This window comes from Lycorma delicatula, chromosome 8, assembly GCF_047948215.1.
Source record: "Lycorma delicatula isolate Av1 chromosome 8, ASM4794821v1, whole genome shotgun sequence".
Taxonomy (NCBI): domain Eukaryota; kingdom Metazoa; phylum Arthropoda; class Insecta; order Hemiptera; family Fulgoridae; genus Lycorma; species Lycorma delicatula.
This window is the reverse complement of record NC_134462.1, coordinates 53,820,598-53,837,781: the sequence shown is the minus strand read 5'-3', so window position 1 is coordinate 53,837,781 and position 17,184 is coordinate 53,820,598. Positions and strand designations below refer to the sequence as shown.

At 28.6% G+C, this 17,184-nt stretch overlaps 1 protein-coding gene across 2 annotated transcripts in view; it reads left to right on the top strand.

Moving 5' to 3' along the window:
* The first annotated feature begins 662 nt into the window (after nucleotides 1–662).
* trc (Serine/threonine-protein kinase tricornered) overlaps nucleotides 663–17,184 on the top strand; it is a 594,883-nt gene continuing 578,361 nt past the window's right edge. Inside the window, exon 1 of one of the 2 annotated variants that reach the window (XM_075372910.1) lies at nucleotides 663–793. The gene's annotated coding sequence lies outside the window, so the exon portion shown is untranslated. The remainder of the gene's footprint in view (nucleotides 794–17,184) is intronic. The other variant, XM_075372913.1, reaches the window with a different exon arrangement.

The following is a 17,184-nucleotide window of genomic DNA, read 5'->3' as shown; positions in this document are numbered from 1 at the left end:
CTAAGTAAAAATAACTAATTAAAGGAAATGACATATACTACTAGATAAAGCTCTTGGGTGCAGGACACAAAAAAAAAATAATTTGAAGGCTGTAGATCATTTTGCTACAATAATCCAGTATTAAGAATTGATATTTATATCATACAAATGTATAGACATAGACAAATGTATAGACAAAAAGTTTAGCCATATTGTCTCTTCAGCCAGTAAGATTGCTGGACAGTGGTCAGCATAAATAAGAAGTAATAATTTACTGTTTTCTATTATACCAGGAATCAAGTGGGAGATACACTGGAAAAAAGAATAAGATTTATTAAAAATTTGTCAAGAATTACCAAACATTCATAAATTAATAATGGATTCATGAGAAGGGACAATTTTTTCAAATTTTTTAGTCTTTTCCGTTCTCTAGTTTATAATTAAATTTGTAATATTAAACTATTTAACTAAATACTTCTTCATGGAAACAACATTTAGGAAATGAGTAGTGACACATGACAAAGCAGGCTGGCAAACTTTTTATACAACCGAGATATATTTTGTTTTTTTTTTCATGTGTGATTTAAAGTAGTTACCAGAATTTTAATTTAATATTATTTTTTATAGTATTGTTAATTTAAGATTTTTTTAAACTAATTTCATTTTTGAAACAGGGGTGACGGTGGATCCCTGGATGGAGGGTTGGCCAGCGTAGCTGTGGCTGGCTCTGAGGTGGCTACGACTGCCTCAACTGCCACTGCTTCTCCCACTCCTTCCCCTCTTCCAGCCACCCGTCGACCGCTATCAGATCAAGGTGAGTATCACAATTAAATTATTTTTGATCATAGTTTTGTTTGTTCTTTCCCATAACTGTTTGTTAATTTGAGCATTTTCTACTTTTTGTTAATGCTCTGTAGGTATTAATTTGGAATTTTAGTGTGCAACATTATTAGAAAAGTTAATTTAATTTTTATAAAATTTAATTAAATTTAATTTAATTTTGTATGTATGGGTGGGTATGTGCATACCCTGATGAGATAGTAATGCATATATGTTTTGTAATCATTTATAAAATATGTCACTCAGTTGTTTTTTTGGTGATTGGTGCAAATTCAAAAATTACCTTAATCTCCCCCTAAAAATTAATGTACTTTTAATGCTCAATTTATTTACTTAACACCATAGGATGTTTTTATTCTTGCGATTGATATGCCATTTTCAGGTGTACTTTATCATTTATCAGGATGCCTTTGGTTTTGGCACATACGGTGGCATATCTGTTTTTGGATAGGATTGTTTGTGGACTATTTAACTAGCTGATTGATTAATTACCACTTCGGTAACCAATTGATAATGTTCTAAAGGTTCTAGGTTTATTTATCTGATGTTACCTTTTCTAAGAGATACCTCACATCATGGTGCCCTTGATAGAAAATAAATTTTTATATACAGAATGGTGGTTTTTTTACAATTAATTTTTGATCTCAGAACTATATTTTTTATAACACAAGCATGCTGCTTGTGTATTTAAAAATGTTTTTCTCTGACTGTGGAATGTTGTTTTACGAATATATGTGATAGCTTTTATTTAAAATAACGTGACTATAAAGTAGTCAAATTGAATTTGTTATTAAATGAAGAAATAATCTAGCTTTACAGATGTAAAATCCTAATTGCTTCTCATGTTATTCCTTTCAAAGTTTGTCATATTGTTTATGCACTCCAATTGTTTTCAGATTACACATGAATAAATTTTTATGCTGGCTTATAAGAGGACTATCTAATTTGTATACAAATGTGAATTTTTGAATGAACTTCGCACACCAAATCCTCTGTGATTGCAGAATGTTGGCCTGATCATGATTCATCATGGATATTGTCTTTCTCGTCCTTGAACTGTCTTACCCATATACGCTTTTTGCTGACACATTCCTTGTGGTAAAAAATTGAGTCACAGAATATATTTCATGATTGGCGTGCTGCTCAATTATTTGAAACATTTTAACAATATAAATCGTACACAGTGATGCTATGACTGCAAATGGCTTCTGCATTTGTGCAAGGCATGCCAGGAGCCGGAGCACAATATTTCAACAGCTGCACATAATTTACATAGCTATTTAATTTACAGCCAATCGGACCTTAAAATAGCCCCCGTATTTACATGCCGTGTATCTATGTGCTCTATAATCAAATATGCTTAAGTAAATGCGGTGATGATAAATTTTTGGCACTGAAATGATTTAATTCACATAAGGCAATCAGAATGGCCTTATGTGAATATCTGAACTGTTCTTCCCGCAGAATTCTCTCGCTGATTGACGTCTCGCACTCTCCTCTCACAAACTCTCCTCACTGGACTGATCCTCAGAACTCCGTCGAACTCACACAACTGATCATAGACTTTACACAACTCACATCTCACAGCATCTCCTTGCTGAACTGATGTCTAATGTCTCGCCCTCTCTTCTTGCAGAACTTTTAAATTGTTTCCTAGTGGTATTTGTACTCCTGTCTTCTTTACCTGATGGACCAGACCCAACTCGAAACGTGAAAACAATTGACCAAGGCTTTTGTTTCCATTAATTTCATAACCAGGTCCGGTAGTTTTTCTCACAGTACAAACAGGTGTTTATATTGTGTGTTAGTAGCAGTGTTACAAAAGACGATTGTTAAACAGACTTGTTACCTTACTAAAATGGTTCCCTTTTTGTCCGTTTCTGGATTCCGCCTTTATTATATTTTCTACTGCTTTCATAATAATTGGTAGGAATCTGTTACTCAGGCCCACTATATCAACCTTATTACAATATTTTAAGTACATTAGGTATTAGAAAATGTATTAAGATATTCGAATATTTATTTATAAGGGGTATATCCTTTATTTCACATGAAATAAAGGATAAATAAATACACATAAATAAATACTGAAAATAAATTATTAGATTCATTATAAAAATTTGTTTTATCAGTGAAAATTGTTATTCAGTTTAACATACGTGGCTATTTCACAACTTCTTATCGAGTTAAGATGTACTAGATTTATCAAAATATTTGATTATGGATTTTTATTTAAAAGATTTTATTTTATTTGCTTTATAGTTTTTTTTACTACTTGTAATACTTTTTTTTTCATATAGAGTTTACTGTAGATAAATTTATCAATTCTAATTAAAGTCACTCAATTAGTGTTTGATGACATTCTATTAAACAAAAACTTATTATTAAAATGAAAGGGTAATTTTATTGTAATGTTTCAGAATAATAAAATAGAAAATAGATAATATAGAAAGATACATCGTTATAATTAATTTATGGCTTAAATAATTTTTTTAATGCAATAAAAATTATGACTTCAGCTTCTTTTTGCGTGTGCACATGTTTGTGCACTCATAAAACACAATTTTATTGCTACATTGATTAATTTAATGTCACTAGTCAACTTGAAGGTTATATTGTTATTATTATTATTATTATTATTATAAATAAGTTAAATTTATTGAAAGATCTATCAAATTCATAATATTCTTGTTCAAATTTTTTCAAATTGCAATTTCTGATTGTAATGTAAAAACAAATTCCCAAATTTGAACCATCTAGAATATAAAGTAATTTTAATTTTAAAGAACAGGATTTTGAAATTTTATTCTTATCATTCTTTATTTTACTTTTTTTATTGTAAATTATTTTATTACAAGATTTAAAAAATAATGTGAAAGATGAAATAAATTTTGAAGTTTTATTTATTTATTTTTAACTAGCAGACTCAAATATTACATTATGTTTTCATAACAAAGTTAACTTAATCAAACAACTTATTATAATTATATAAAAACAAAACACAAAAGTAAGGTTCATATGTCACAATTAGATAATATGCTATAGTAATTCTTAAATAATTGATAAAAATATTATTACACAAAGTAAATAAAATAAAATATTAAAATAAATAAAAATTTAGCGATTCTATTTATATATTTTTTTTTTTTTATGATTAAAAATAAAATTTTAAATATAAGTAAATATTTGCTGTTCTGCTTTGAGGGGTTGTTGGACACTTTGTCATGCTGTATGCCATCACCAATAATCTGCTTGTCGCTTTCAGTATTTTATTTCTTTACAAGTATATCTAATAACCTGATTTGAGTAATGTTTGAGATTTGGTAAGATCTAATTTGATAAGATTTATGTACTGTTTGATAAGATTCAGGTACTGAGTTTTTGTTACATGAATTTAATAAAGTATAACTTTGGTTTAGTGTGCCCTAGATCTTTTCTCTTAGTTGCCTCCAAAATTGTAGCATGATTACTTTTTCTCATAGAAGACAGGTTTTGACAAATGAAAAATGACAATATTTCATAAGTAAGTAATTGCATGTTAACTTACTGGTAGTAGCAATTTTTTCATTGATCAAAATTTTATTTACAGCTTTGTCTGCTGTAAGCAGACAAGCAATTGAAGCTAACATATATTTTTTAATGCAGTATCTAACTAGAAGATTTAGTGGTACAATTATGTCCATACCACTTTTTCCATTAAATACTGTAGACTATCCTTTTAAGTTGGCTACCACGCGAGGGATTCATTAGGTATAATTACCTAAGCAAAAGGCAAAGTCTATACAGAATTAGAGTTGACATGGAAAATTTGTAGAATTTACAATAATGTAGTATTGTATAGTAGTGTTTTTGTTATTATGTAAAAAAATATAGAATCAAGTAGCTGTGCGTAATTTAACCACTCAATAAATACCAAATGGTAATAACTGAGCTGTCATTTTGTATAGTTACTTAGTTTCGTTAAATTTCTAAATTCTTTATTTTATTTTGAGTTGGCCTGCTAGGAACCACACCCATATCACTTCTTTTTTGCTGCTCTTCTTTTTCATATTCTTTCATTTTCTTGAAGTACACATGTTTTGTTTCTTCTGTCAATTTTCTTCTGGTATTATTCTTTTTTTATCTACAAGAAGTTTTGCAATATAGATATTTCTCTAAACTTTATTCTATCGAAACATTCCTTCTCTTTCATTCCTACATTTTGTAGTTCCACTTTCATGTGCCTTCAGTATCTTGTTTGAAAAGTATCAAACATTTATCAAAAAATTTTTTTTAATCTCTGGATTCATTCAGATCATGTATCCAAGGAAGTAATTAGTCTATCCTTTTAGTGTTTTTTCTGGGACTGTAGAGACTTTCATGATTTTCCTTTTAATAGAGTTTATCTAGGCTAGTCAGATTTACCATTTCAATTCCATATAAGATCATCGATCTGACTACAGTATTTTAATGCACTAATTTTGCATTTATTGAAAGATTCTTCTTGTAAATTTCTTTGGTTAGGTAATTTTCTAAATTTGATCTGATTTCCAAAGATGCTTATCTTCCTGTTTTTACTTATTACTTCTAAATATTTAAATTATAAGTGTAATATTAATTTTCTCATTTTTGTTTCTTTTGATTATTTTCGGGATATTCTTTTAGGTTTTTTTTTTCTGTTTTTGAAGATTTGCAAGCTTTCTTTTTCTTTTAGGTCGTTAATTTTGGAAACTTTGTACTTCTGATTTTCCAAGAAGTCCTAAATCCTATTCGAAGGCAAAGCATGATTTTTAGTTTTTGGTTCCCAATAATTAATTGTAAAAATACTTAAAAATTTGTGCCATAAAAATTGAATTACATTAATGTTATTTTGGATCAAAATGAACTGTGGTTGTTGCAATAAAAATTAAATCTTCTGATTTTTCAAATTATGTTTTATTGCATTTTATCATTGTGTTATCATTTCTCACATTCTATGAAAATCTTACATCTCATTCAATAAGTTCCTTTTCTAAGGAAAGAGTTTGTGTTAATTAATTGATTGACTTAATTAGTTAAATTTATTGTTTGTAAACGCTAATGAAAAATTCTGTTTACTTTATATTGATTTATTACTGATATCATGTCACTAGTTATAGTTGTTTTTAAATTTTTAATTGTATATCTTTGATTGAAGCTATGTTTATTTAAATTGAAATGAAAGAAGTGAATCTCATCTCATTTATTTTCATCTTATTTATAAGTTAATCTGAATTAGTTTTGAGCTTGTTTATTTTATCGTTTTATATTCTTTCTATACTTTACAATCTCAATTAATCTTTTTCTTGTTTAATAAATTTTAAGTGGAATTGATTGGGTTATTGACCATTAGCCACTTATAAATTTGAACAGCAAATAATGAAACTGCACTGTAGTTTTACTTTAGTGATCAAAAAAAAAATACAAAAAACTTATTTTTAACATTCTTTTCAATATTTTCCATGTAGTGTTTTTTCCTTATTTAAAAAATTTATCGTCTTTTTTACATTGCTTGTTAATTCTTTAACTTTTTTTTTTAGCAAGTTTGATTGCCTCACAGCAGAGTATAACCTCACACTCAAACAAGATAATTCGTAGATAGAACCTTTAATTCAAACTAAATAACAAACAGATACAGATTCTTGTGCATTTAATTTTCAATCGTTTGAAAACAATAATGGGTTTATTTTAAAATAGCTGTTCATTTAATTTAATTTCATCCTGGGTCTTGCAATGCCACAATAAATTTTCACTATCTATTATCTGTTACTTAACAAAATTATGGATTCAATTTACTGCACATCAGGAATAAAGAGAAAATGATAGTGTGTAACACCACCTTTTTTTCTTTCCCTATAGCTTTTTTTTTATCTTTTAAACCAGCTTCTTTTGTATTTTATTAGTTCTTTGATGTCTCTCGTCTTCTGGTTTTATGTTTGACTGTAGTATACAGAGACACATTGGAAGAGTGAAAAGTATGTCAGATCAGTAAAAAGGGATACACTGTTTGCCTGTTCTGATTAAATATCAAGGTCAGGGATATAAAAAATAAAAGTATAAGCATATAATTACCAGAACAAGTAAATGTAGTTTTGCCAATTATAATTTTTAGCAAATAATCTGTTTCCTTTAAATTAATGCAATACCATCAACTTCTGTGGTCATTAGCTAAAAATAAATACAATAGTATGCAAGGGAACTGCATCTGGCATTGTTTAACTTCTATGATCAGTAGAAGCCAGTTTATGTAATATGGATTGGGCCACCAGTAGTTAACCCTTATTAAAGTAATCTGGAAAAGTTGAAGATTTTGCAGGATGATACTGTTTTAAGATGTTTCACATTTTGTGGTGGAATCATGTTGTTAAGATTGGTTTTTGCATTTACCTAACACTATGTTTTATTAGTCAAACAATTTCTTTCCCTAACAATTAGAAATTTAAATATTTTAATCCATATTTATTAAATTTATCTTAATTTTTTTTTTATTCTGAAAGCTACACAGTTTATATGTGACTCCGTTATATTACTTTAATGATTAGTACAAAATTATGGACATGCTTCATTGCTTATTTGTATTTATATAAATTAAAATAAAGAAACAAACTATGTCTTCATTTGGTGAAAAAGAAGTTTTAAACATATATTTTTTAATGTATTTTAATAGGATGTACAGATAACTCATTTTTTGAATGTCATATCTTTTAAAAATTATGAACCATCATTTGTGGTTTTACATTGTGTTATTTCCTCTATTAATTTTATTAGTCTGATAACACTTTTACAAGTTAAAAATTAGATTTCTTTTAAACAGGAAATAAATATTAATATTATTCTTAATTTTATTGCGTGTACAATATGTATAATAGAAGTGATTTTATGGTGTGTTTTAAATCTTTTTCTATGTTTACCTTCTGTTGTGTCTACAAAACTATTTTTTTTTTTCATATTTGATAATGAATGGCAGCATTCTTTGTTAATTGTAAAAAGAAATTCTTTGGATTAGTTTATTTATGAATTACTTTTTTCTTTTTTTACATAAGTTTACAGTTTTTATGAGTATTTCTTTGTATTTGATTTTTAAATCTTTGTATGAATGGGAAAAATGTTATTATTCTTATGTAGATTTTTAATTTTTTTTAGCTTCAATTGTTATAATTAAATGGTTGTATTATGGTCCAAAAACAAGATTGTAATGTATGTAACTACATTTATTTAATGCAAGAGTAATTCAATTTTATAATACAAGAAACTAAGCAGTCTATATTTTTAATTATTTTCCACTTGCATATCACAGTAAATGTTCAAAATGTCCAGCTTGAGCTTTGATGCAGACGTCAACTTGTTTCTTCATGTTCAGTCCAACTTTCCTTTTAGTTGCTGCACTGGTGTTAATGTGTTTTTTTATTCATCCTAAACATGTGATTTGTTCTTAAAAACACTACCCTTCAGCTTTCAGATGATCTCATAAATAAAAATCTGGTGGTGAGAGATCTGGGGACTGTAGAGGCCTTAATCCATGGGAAATTAACCACGATAATAAAAAAGTTACAAAACAAATCTGTATCCTAATTGGCAATGTGGCAAGTAGTAATAATACACATTGTATTGAGCCACCTTGCTGTAATCAAGAGTTTAACATTTCAGTTTTAAGCAAGGCTACTAAATTAGAAATTATTTCTGAATAATGTTCTGCAGTTAATGTTCCTGTGAAAAAAATTCATCTGATCACACTTCATCACAAAATCCTACACCAAACACCAACTTTTTAAAGATCCAATGGCTTGTCTTGATAAATGAGGATTCTCAAAACTCTAAACTTAATTATTTTGGCTGTCCAGGAAGTTGAATCGCTTCATCTGAATAAAAAATATTGCCAATCGCCTCAAATGATGTTTGAACTAACTACAAAAAAAGTTGTGTGTTAAAACCAGTTTTTCTAAATTCTTGCACTATTCAAATTTGATACTGTCATAACTAAGTTATTTTCTGTAGCCTTGTGGCCAAAATTTAATTTTATAATTCAACAGACTTCTGTTGAATAACTTTCCTGAGTGATTTTCATGAAGAATGTGAAACAGACTGATAAAATTATCTTGTAAGCTGTCATCGTGTAACATTAATGGATGATCTTTACATTTACTATCAGCTGCCTTTTCTTATCTCATAAAATTTAGACGCTAAAGAAAAATTGTCAATCCATTTGGTGTGCTGCAATATCAAAAATTTAGTTATAAAAACATTGTCAATAAGAATAAGATCGTTTCTTTAAATAATATTTTGATTATATAATATTATATTTAATATTAAAAACGGCATTCTTATGTACATGGTGATTCAAAGAAACGTGAAATTTTAATAATTAAATAACGGTAATGAAAAATTTTTTTTAGAAAATGAATTTTATTTCATGTTATTGTACAAGTGTTGCCATTATAGGATACATACATTTTAGTTTATTTTTTAAAGATGACATCTTGCAGGTGACGTCCTCTTCTACGTAAACACTCACGAAGTCTCTTCGTTAAATTGTTCGTGGTTTGACGTAACATCTCAACTGGAATTTCCGCAATTGCTTCTCGGATCTTGGCCTTCAGTTCTTCCGTTGTAGCAGGTCTACTGTGGAACACTTTACTTTTAAGGTGACCCCACAAAAAGTAATCGCAAGCTGAGATTTCAGGCGATCTGGGAGGCCATCTAATGTCACCATTTCGTGAAATGACACGTTGTCCAAACAATCGGCGTACAGCTGCCATCGATATTCGTGCAGTATGTGACGTTGCTCCGTCTTGTTGAAACCAGACTGTGTTAAGAATTGGTGGAAATCTCTTTTGTTGTTCCACAACAAAGGTTTCAACCATCGCCGACGTAATGCAGTAACGAGCCACGTCACTGTAATCGCAAGACCGTTGTCATCCTCAAAAAAATAAGGGCCTATAACACCGCAAGATGACATAGCACACCACACGGTCACTTTCTGGCTGTGCAACGGACGCTGGTGTAGCTGTTTAGGATTTTCTTGTGCCCAGTATCTGAAATTTTGCTTGTTAACAAATCCACTGAGGTGGAAATGCGCTTCGTCTGACATTCACAGTTCGTGAACAAACTTCGTTATCATTTATCTTCTGAAGCATTACATTACAGAATTGTGCTCGCACAACTGCATCGTTCGGCTTCAGTTCCTGGACGATCTGCAACTTGTATGGATGGAATTGCAAGTCCTTCACTAACATTCTTCGAACACTTGAACTATGCAATTGTAAAGATGCTGAGAGACGACGGATTGAATGATGTGGACTTCGTGTGACAGCATCTTGTAAAGCTTGAACATTCTGTGGTGTACGGACGGTTGGCTCACGGCCTGGGGGTTTCTTTTTCATTGCCGAACCAGTTTTCTCAAAATTAGATATCCATGTTTTAATTTCATGTGCTGATGGAACACGGTCGTGCCGTCCCAGATTAAAATGACGGGGAAATTCTCTACGTACTCCCTCCACACTGTCATTGTTTTTGTAAAACGCTTTGATAGCAAATGCACGTTGCGCACCACTCCAAGGATCCATGAAAACTAAATGGCAAGTTATGTTAAAGAGGCTGACGCCACTTAGCAAGTGGTACCAATCGCCCACTGCTACCAACACAACTTTCAAAATTTCCCGTTTCTTTGAATCACCTGTATAATAAGTATGCTGTAATAAGTATGATGTGAAACTTGACACAGATTGAGGGGACTTACCTATGCATTTTGATCTTTTTTAGCAAAATATCTACCTCCTCAGGAACCCTGTAACAACAAACTTACAAATGTAAGATCGGTGTCCGTTTTGGTTTGTGACTTTATGAACACTTAACATATGTTTTTCATCTCTATATCCTCTACTCTTGATATTGTTCTACTGTAGATTTATAAAAAGGATGAATTTTATACAATTACATATTCACTTTTTTTCATATAAATAATGGAATTCACTTTTTCCCACTTTTGTGAATATATTCCCCACTTTTTTAGTTACCTTGTATTGAGCATTTACTTTTGATTCTGATAATTATAAAACATATTTAGTTTGACTCCTTGGTTGTTTATTTTTGTTCACTGATGCTGTATTACATTTACATAGATTTTAGCTAACTCCTTTTAACAAAAGCTAAATTGTGTTGTTATACATATCTTGTGCTGCACTGGGAAGTTGTAGTACATCTAGAGTGGGTATGCATGAAAGTGAAGAAGCATACCTACATTTATTTTATTTTTTTTTTTTTATTACTTCTGAAGTTAAAGAAGTTATATAAAAAAGTGAAATTTTACTTAATTAAAAAGGTGGAAAGCATTTTTTTAATTAAATCCGTGAAAAGAGTATCACATTTTGTATTTTAAGAATTTTTAAGAGGCCCTGCATGTTAGTCATTAGGTTTTCTTAGATTGGTCCATAGTCAGACACCCTGATAGAAAACAAAACAAAAAAAAAATGTTAAGAGGCAGAAGGATTTACTGGTCATGACAGAACCTAGCATGGCCTGAACTATGCTCACAAAATTGAAAATAGGAAAAAAGGGATCAAGGATAGAAAAGAAAGAGAGGTATTGTTTGTTAAACAATACATTGTTGTCTGCTCACCACCCAATTGATGGCGAGTCCATTGAGATGGGAGCAGCGTATTTCTGATCATTGATTTTTTGAAAAAATTTTTTCCTCCAGAAATTGAAAAGGAGGTGTAGCTATTTAATTGATAATTACTTACAATTACATTAAAGGGAGATAAAGTATTTCTTCTGGTTTTATATGATTTTGAAAAGATGTAGTAATATTTAGGAATAAGTAATTTAAATTAATCTTATAATGTAATTAAACAGTATACATATGTAACAATTTTCAAATTAGATTTATTTTTTGATACAAAAAATTATCTTCTAAATTATACTCTCATCCTAATAGTTTGAGCTGAACCAGTACTAAGCTAAATTGCTGGTAATGTAATTTATTTTATTTTCAATAGTTAATTTTCAAAACAGTTGATTTTTGAAATTAGGACAACAAAAATTTTATTTGGAGGTTCTCACTGCCTAACACTGAGCATTTTATTTTTATATTAAAAAAACTATAAACTTTTAGTTACAGAATTAGTTTAAAAGTAGTACAGTATTAGTCAAATCTATGATAAAAATGTTCATAATGAAGTATGAGGAAGATAAAAATGAAGGTAAGGCAATAGTTACGGGCCAGTGAACTGTTACATGTTACGCCTAGTTGCCAAAACTGATGGGATACTGTTCCAGTTACACTACAAGAAACATCTTGCATTGTCAACCTAGCTTTAGCTTCTCTGCTTTGCTATCTTCTGCGCTGTCATTTTACCAAATCAACCATTATTCATTCTGTTGTTCTGTCACAGTTTCGCTTCATTTGGGTAATTTTAAAGTTACGGTTTGAAACTAAACGTAGATTTTCTGTGAATTTATTTTTCTCGTTATGGTGTGATCTGTTTGTTACTATTTATTATTATTGTTATTGTTGTGTTTTTTATCATTTACCTATTTTGTGTATTGGAAATCTTTATTTATTATATTCTATTATCTGATAAATGTATTATAGGCTCTTATTTTTATAAAAAAATTTTCTATTAGTTATTTTGCTTCCTTCGTGGTCGAACAATTTTCTCACCATTTGTTGAACTGTACTGTAAAACTAAACCAGTAAATTATTAATAATGGTTTGAAATGAAATAAAATAAAACTGTTCATTTTAGTTTTTTCCTACTATTAGATAAAAAATGGATTAGTTATTTATCTGTTATACATATATATTTTTTGTATTAAATGTGGTAAACAGTACGGTTTTGGTAACCTAACATGAATCAGTCGCTGACAAGTTGCTACAAAAATTGCATAGGCATTCTCAAAAATAACAAGTACACTGTGACAGGCTTAGTGAAGAAAGAGGAATGAAGTAGTTTTATGTTGCCTTCTTCACTAAATATTTTGTTAAATATTAACGTTCCAAGCTTATCAAAACACATTATATTCAGTGCTGTAAGCAACACCTTCATTCTATTCATAATAGTAATTGGATGTATAGTGAACATCATTGCACTTTCAGAGAAAGCAACCTGATCGGTAATCTCAGGTGTTAGAACAAATTATTCTAGTCAATATATTATATTATCTGATGATTTTAAAAATAGTAAATAATTCCTAAAAAACTGTTTAAACAGTAATATTCTATTATATTTATTTTGTCATTAACACAGTATATATATGAATCAGTTAGAAATGCAATATAGTTTCATTTATATATGCCAGTTACAGATTCTAGCAGTAAAAAAAAAGTAGTCTTGTAATATGTAATTCAGTATTAAAAATGTACTATAAAATTATAAATTTTAAAATTTATAAAATTCTATAGAATTCCTAAAATTCCTATAAAATTCTCCACCACCTAGAAATAAGGAAGTAACTACTCAAACCCTGATTAATCCTTTGGCTTGACAACTATATGAATTTAAGTTATATTTGTTGGATTTTATTTTATGTTGCTCACTATGTTCTGTATGACTGAAGTATGTAAATTTATATTTAAATTAAATATGATTCCCTCCCTTTTTTATAAGCACGATGATGTTATATCTTATCTGGTGTTTCCTTAGAATTAAGAATCTGTTTTTTTAAATTTATATAGAGAAATTATAATGTCTTTATGGTTGTTTACCTATTTAAATACAAAAAAAAAGTGCATTGTAATTTTTTCATAGATTGTATATTCTCAGGAAAGTTGTTTAAATTAATCAAGGAAAAAGCCTCAATTAAAATTTTCAAAATTAATATTTTTTATTCTTAATGTATTTATTTTTTATGAAATATTTTTTGGATTACAAAACTGTGAAATTAAAAGTTGTGTTTTCCTCTAGAAGCTAGATCTTTTCTCTCTTTCCCTCTCTTAGAGTCAGAGTTTTCACTCAAACTTTCTGAATCAAATTTTTAAAAAAGTGAGTTTTTAATTGAGTATTTATAAGTTTTTTTATATACTGCAATAAGTGATAAAATTTTGGGGAGGGACACTTTTTCTAGTAGAATTTATATTAAAAGTTTTTGAAGGCTATAATTCATCCCATAATTTAAGTACATATATATTTATTTATTTCATTAAATGTTGTCCATATTTTAATAAAATTAATTCTGTCATTTTGTTGATAAATTAGAACTGATTATAGTGATAGAAGATTAAAAAAAATTTGAAATTTTATCTATCATCGATGTAATACTTATTTAATATTTTACATTTTTAATCAAAATTATAAATTTATAATCAGTAAAACTGTACAATATTATTAATATTTTGATTAGATCATTAAAATTAGTTTTATTCTTTTTTATTAATGTTTCTGTTTGTTTATTAATTAATTATTTGAATTTTAATTAATTTTGATTATGTATCCTGATAATGATAGAATTCAATCTGTGAAGCTATTATTATGATAAACTAGATAGCTCAGTAACATATTAGATTAATAGTATATATTTGATTGATTAGTAAAACACACTCACAAGCACACAGTTTACAGTTTGCTTATATGCGATTATGGATTCTTTAGATTGTATCTATGCTGATCATATATTCCGATAATGTTACTTTATGAATGTCATTTTTATGCAACTTAATTTATTGTTAATAAAATATTTATTAACTATACTGCTAATTTCGTGTGTGTGTGTGTGTGTGTGTGTGTGTGTGTGTGTGTGTGTGTGTGTGTGTGTGTGTGTGTGTGTGTGTGTGTGTGTGTGTGTGTGTGTGTGTGTGTGTGTGTGTGTGTGTGTGTGTGTGTGTGTGTGTGTGTGTGTGTGTGTGTGTGTGTGTGTGTGTGTGTTTTACATACACACAAATGAGCAGCCTGTTTATTATAGTGATCACTTCATTTCTTATAATTCACTTCATTATTAATGAAAAAACTAAGAAATTGGACAGCTGTTACATTAAACAAAAAATCTGATATGGACAACATATGACTTCTTTTTACGCCTATTAAATTACATATACACATTTTTTTTTTAATGAAAAGTACATAAAAATTTTTTTCATTAATAACTTCTGATATTATTTCATTATTATTTTTTTTATTATTTATTATAATTTTTTGTTTACTATCAGAGGTTGATAATTATTAATAAATCAAATATATTTAAGTTAAAAAAAAAGAGATGATGAAGTCTGATTGGAACCCAATGTGCCTTCCCCCTGTATGATCCAAATATTTCATTAATTAAAATTCTATTTGGCTATAACTTTGAAATTAAGTACTACCTATGTGTGATATATCATAAAAAATCTCTCATTGAGGCCGTATTATTGTATTTGAAGTCCAAAATCAAAAAAAATTTGGATTTTGGGTTTTTAGACACTTTTGGTCCAGTCGATTGCAATCAAAAGGGGAGGTGCACAACTATATGTTACAATCCTAAATACAAAATTTCAATATCCTACGGCTAATCGTTTTTGAGTTATGTGAGATACAGACGTCACGCCGTAACTAGTGAAAATGGATGTTTCCGTTGATATCTGAAAACCGAAATTTTTTGCGATCACAATAATACTTCCTTTACTTCGTACAAGGAAGTAAAACTGAACGAAAAGTGGTTAAATGGAGTTACTGTAACTTGGTTTATATATATATATATTTTTAAAATTCAATTGTTTTATATAATAATTTTATTATTTCTAAATCCAAACGAAATGAAATCTTTGTTATTAATCAGCTTGCCTGTATATCTGTTCCATCATTTTTTTTTTTTTTTTTGCTGTAAAACGTAATAAAAATCAGTCGAGTATTTTTTGAAAGACAGCTGCGGATATATCGATACGGATTTATTTATTCCTTAAAATCCAAAATTTGAATGTGCAAATCAGGTTTTTATTTTGAAAACAGGTAGATAACACATTTTTGGAATGTATTCTGAACCGTGCCGAAATCGTAACATTTTTATTGGCGAGTTAACTACGTCAGTCATAAAGAATGTGAAGGTGGTTTACCCCATGGATAAAAAATAATAACTGCCGTAGTATTTTTAAAGAAATCTTTAAAGATACTATATTAATGCTTAAAAACTCATGAATATTTTTTAATAATAGTAAAAGTAGATATGAAAATGATAAATAATAAAGACAAAACAATTATCTACAAGGGCATAGTTTAAACTACTTGACAACATACCGTACAGACTTCAGAAATTTTTAATAATTTTTTTAAATTAATATATTAAATACTCATTAAATCAGTACTGGTTTTATTAAAGAAAATCGTTTACTTTAATTTGAGATAATTCGATGGAAAGATGTTTTTAGTGGCAACTGATAATATATTGCTCTTTGCGCGATTCGAATTTTCATGCTTTGTGTAAAATAGTTTTTGTCTGAATTAATAAAGTACTTTATCCTAGCAATTCGTTCTGATATTTACTTTCCTGACATCGTAGCTTTGTGCAAGATGGAAATTGTGGTTGGAAATCAGTCAAAAAATGGAATACGGGTGTTTTTCATGATCCAGGAACCCCATAAAATAAAAATAAAAGTTGTGGGGGTAATGTTACGTTTGTTGACGTGTTAAAAATAACTTTTGACTGGATAAACCGATTTTGATAAAAGTTTGTAACCTAGTGTATATGGAACAATCTTTTGGTAAAATATTGTGGTTATATCTCCAGAGGAGGGGTTTTTTGGGGGGGTCAGTTTTCTCAAAATTTTGCAAAGTTACCCCCCACTCTTATATTTTCATTTTTTTTTTAATTTTGCTCCAAAATTTACTATTCCCACAAATCGAAAAAGCTATCTTTTTATCTAACGCATAGTATTTAACAGAATTTTTTTAACGTCTTCCTAGGCGTAGTGGTGTTGAAAAAATCAAACAACTGGTGATTTTGGAGGTGGGGAGCAGAAAAAAACGATTGTTTTTTCAGTTTATTGAAATATATAATGATAATTTTACAATAAAACTTAAATGAAATTTTTTTCACTTAAATCAATGCGTGAAAAATATCAGAATTTTTAAAGGAGTCCAAAATTTAACTAATGTTAATCTGATATTCGTCGGTATAAATATTAATAATTATAACATAACAAACTTAGCGTTTTATTAATATTAAGATGCTTCTATTCGATACATTTCGATTTGATTTTGTTGTAGAAGGAATCCGTTTGATTATCCCGCTACAGTTTATCAACGAATGGATAACATTCTTGGTTATATCTAATTCTGGAAGATTTACAAGAATATGTTTATATACATTTATTCTTTTAAGTTTAAATACTTATTTATTTACATTATTTGAAACAAATGCAATCAGTTATTTCGGCTTATTTAAAAAGAAGATAAAGTAAAACGA